We start from the raw sequence: 4,943 nt of genomic DNA, 5'->3' as shown, positions 1-4,943 counted from the left end.
CCCATCAACCTTTTGTTGGAGAACGTAGTATTTAAAAAATTCCCATGATCATGCAAGATCTATCTGGGAGAAGCATAGCAATGAGCGGGGAGAGTGTGTCCACGTACCCTCGTAGTAACGCGATTGATGTAGTCAAATGTCTTCACGATCCAACCGATCAAGTACCAAACACACGGCACCTCCGCGATCTGCACACGTTCAGCTCGGTGACATCCCTTGAACTTCTAGATCCAGCTGAGGTTGAGGGAGAGTTTCGGCAGCACGACGGTGTGTTGACGGTGATGATGAAGTTACCGACGGAGGGCTTCGCCTAAGCACTGCGACAATATGACCGAGGTGGAAATATGTGGAGGGGGGCACCGCACACGGCTAAGAATCAACTTGTGTGTCTATGGGGTGCCCCCTCCCCCGTATATAAAGGAGGGGAGGAGGGGGCCAGCCAACCTCATGGTGCGCCCCCAAGGGGGGATTCCTACTCCTACTAGGAGTAGGTTTCCCCCCTTTCCTAGTCCAACTAGGAGGGGGAAGGAAGGGGAAGAGGAGAAGAAGGAAAGGGGGGCCGGTCCCCTTCCCAATTCAGATTCGGCTTGGGGGGGCGCCCCCACCTCTTGGCCACCTCCTCTCTCTTCCACTAAAGCCCACGTAGGCCCATTAAGCCCCGAGGGGGTTCCGGTAACCCCCCGGTACTCCGGTAAATGCCCGAACTCATCCGAAACCATTTTGGCATCCAAACGTAACCTTCCAATATATCAATCTTCATGTCTCAATCATTTCGAGACTCCACGTCATGTCCGTGATCACATCCGAGACTCCGAACTACCTTCAGTACATCAAAACACATAAACTCATAATACTGATCGACATCGAACGTTAAGCGTGCGGGCCCTACGGGTTCGAGAACTATGTAGACATGACTGAGACTCACTTCCGGTCAATAACCAATAGTGGAACCTGGATGCTCATATTGGTTCCTACATGTTCTATATCGGTCAAACCGCATAACAACATACGTTGTTCCCTTTGTCAATGGTATGTTACTTGCCCGAGATTCGATTGTCGGTATCATCATACCTAGTTCAATCTCGGTTCCGACAAGTCTCTTTACTTGTTCCGTAATGCATCATCCCGTAACTAACTCATTAGTCACATTGCTTGCAAGGCTCATAGTCATGTGCATTACCGAGAGGGCCCAGAGATACCTCTCCGATACACAGAGTGACAAATCCTAATCTCGATCTATGCTAACTCAACAAACACCATCGGAGACACCTGTAGATCATCTTTATAATCACCATGTTATGTTGCGAAGTTTGATAGCACACAAGGTGTTCCTCCGGTATTCGGGTGTTGCATAATCTCATAGTCATAGGAACATGTATAAGTCATGATGAAAGCAATAGTAATAAAACTAAACGATCATTTATGCTAAGCTAACGGATGGGGCCTGTCCATCACATCATTCTCTAATTATTTGATCCCGTTCATCAAATGACAACACATGTCTATGGTCAGGAAGCTTAACCATTTTGATTAACGAGCTAGTCAAGTAGAGGCATACTAGGGACAGTCTGTTTTGTCTATGTATTCACACATGTACTAAATTTCCGGTTAATAAAATTCTAGGATATAAGGAAATATAAACAACAACTTTATTATTGCCTCTAGGGCTTATTTCCTTCAGTCTCCCACTTGCACTAGAGTCAATAATCTAGTTCACATCGACATGTCATTTAACACCAATAGTTCACATCTTTATGTGATTAGTTCACATCTCCATGTGACTAATACCCAAAAGGTTTACTAGAGTCAATAATCTAGTTCACATCGCTATGTGATTAACACCCAAAGAGCGATCATGTTTTGCTTGTAAGAGAAGTTTAGTCAATGGGTCTGCCACATTCAGAGCCGTATGTATTTTGCAAATTTTCTATGTGTACAATGCTCTGCATGGAGCTACTCTAGGTAATCACTCCCACTTTCAATATGTATCTAGATTGAGACTTAGAGTCATCTAGATTGGTGTTAAAGCTTGCATTGATGTAACTCTTTACGACGAACTCTTTGTCACCTCCATAACCGACAAACATTTCCTTATTCCACTAAGGATAATTTTGACCACAGGTCAGTGATCCACTCCTGGATCACTATTGTACCCTCTTGTCAAACTCATTGTGAGGTACACAATAGGTCTGGTACACAACATAGCATACTTTATAGAACCTATGACTGAGGCATAGGGAATGAATTTTCATTATCTTTCTATTTTCTACCGTGGTCAGGTTTTGAGTCTTTACTCAACTTCACACCTTGCAACACAGGCAAGAACTCCTTCTTAGACTGTTCCATTTTGAAATACTTCAAAAACTTGTCAAGGTATGTACTCATTGAAAAGATTTATCAAGCGTCTTGATCTATATCTATAGATCTTGATGCTCAATATGTAAGCAGCTTCACCAAGGTCTTTCTTTGAAAAACTCCTTTCAATCACTCTTTTATGCTTTCCAGAAAATTCTACATTATTTCCGATCAACAATATGTCATTCACATACACTTATCAGAAATGATGTAGTGCTCCCACTCACTTTCTTGTAAATACACGCTTCAATGCAAGTCTGTTTAAAACTATATGCTTTGGTCAACTCATCAAAGCGTATATTCCAACTCCGAGATGTTTGCACCAGTCCATAGATGGATCGCTGGAGCTTGCACACTTTGTTACCGCCTTTAGGATTGACAAAACCTTCTTGTTGTATCATATACAATTCTTATTTAAGAAATCCATTAAGGAATACAATTTTACATCCATTTGTCAGATTTCATAAAATCTGGCAATTGCTAACATGATTCAGACAGACTTAAGCATCGCTACGAGTGAGAAAATCTCATCGTAGTCAACACCTTGAACTTGTCGAAAACCCTTTTTGCGACAATTCAAGCTTTGTAGATAGTAACACTACTATCAGCGTCCGTCTTCCTCTTGAAGATCCATTTAATCTCAATGGCTCGACGATCATCGGGCAAGTCAATCAAAGTCCATACTTTGTTCTTATACATGGATCCCATCTTAGATTTCATGGCCTTAAGCCATTTCATGGAATCTGGGCTCATCATCGCTTCCTCATAGTTCGTAGGTTCCTCATGGTCAAGTAACATGATCTCCAGAAAAAGATTACTGTACCACTCTGGTGCAGACCGTACTCTAGTTGACCTATGAGGTTCGGTAGTAACTTGATCTGAAGTTTCATGATCATCATCATTAGCTTCCTCACTAATTGGTGTAGGATTCGCTAGATCTGATTTCTGTGATGAAGTACTTTCTAATTTGGGAGAAGGTACAATTACCTCATCAAGTTCTAATTTCCTCCCACTCACTTCTTTCGAGAGAAACTCCTTCTCTAGAAAGGATCCATTCTTAGCAATGAATATCTTGCCCTCGGATCTGTAATAGAAGGTGTACCCAAAAGTTTCTTTTGGGTATTCTATGAAGACACATTTCTCCGATTTGGGTTCGAGATTATCAGGTTGAAGCTTTTTCACATAAGCATCGCAACCCCAAACTTTAAGAAACGACAACTTAGGTTTCTTGCGAAACCACAGTTCATACAGTGTCGTCTCAACGGATTTTTAGACGGTGCCCTATTTAACGTGAATGCAACTGTATCTAATGCATAACGCCAAAATGATAGTGGTAATTCGGTAAGACACATCATAGATTGCACCATATCTAATAAAGTACGGTTATGACGTTCGGACACACCATTACATTGTGGTGTTCCAGGTGGCGTGAGTTGCGAAACTATTCCATATTGTTTCAAATGAAGACAAAACTCATAACTCAAATATTTGTTTCCGCGATCAGATCGTAGAAACTTTATTTTCTTGTTACGATGATTTTCCACTTCACTCTGAAATTCTTTGAACTTTTCAAATGTTTCAGACTTATGTTTCATCAAGTAGATATACCCATATCTGCTCAAATCATCTGTGAAGGTCAGAAAATAATGATACCCGCCGCGAGCCTCAACACTCATTGGACCGCACACATCAGTATGTATTATTTCTAACAAGTCTGTTGCTCGCTCCGTTGTTCTGAAGAATGGAGTCTTAGTCAGCTTGTCCATGAGGCATGGTTCGCAAGCATCAAGTGATTCCAAAAGTCCATCAGCATGGAGTTTCTTCATGCGCTTTACACCAATATGACCTAAACGACAGTGCCACATATAAGTTGCACTATCATTATTAACTTTGCAAATTTTGGCTTCAATATTATGAATATCTGTATCACTATGATCAAGATTCAATAAACCATTTATATTGAGTGTATGACCATAGAAGGTTTTATTTATGAAAATAGAACAACAATTATTCTTTGACTTAAATGAATAACCGTATTGCACTAAACATGATCCAATCATATTTATGCTCAACGCAAACACCAAATAACATTTATTTTAGGTTCAATACTAATCCCGAAGGTAAAAAGAGTGTGCGATGGTGATCTTATCAACCTTGGAATCACTTCCAACTCACATCATCACCTCGCCCTTAACCAGTCTCTGTTTATTTTGCAACTCCCGTTTCGAGTAACTACTCTTAGCAACTGAACCAGTATCAAATACTGAGGGGTTGCTATAAACACTAGTAAAGTACACATCAATAACATGTATATCAAATATACCTTTGTTCACTTTTCCATCCTTCTTATCCGCTAAGTATCTAGGGCAGCTCCACATCCAGTGACCATTTCCTTTGTAGTAGAAGCACTAAGTTTCAGGCTTGGGTCTAGCTTCGGGCTTCTTCATGGGAGTGGAAACTTGCTTGCCATTCTTCTTGAAGTTCCCTTTCTTTCCCTTGCCCTTTTACTTGAAACTAGTGGTCTTGTCAACCATCAACACTTGATGCTTTTCTTGATTTCTACCTTCACTGATTTCAGCATCGCGAAG

Source organism: Triticum dicoccoides, chromosome 6A (assembly GCF_002162155.2).
Source record: "Triticum dicoccoides isolate Atlit2015 ecotype Zavitan chromosome 6A, WEW_v2.0, whole genome shotgun sequence".
NCBI lineage: Eukaryota > Viridiplantae > Streptophyta > Magnoliopsida > Poales > Poaceae > Triticum > Triticum dicoccoides.
Note: the sequence above shows the minus strand (reverse complement) of the source record.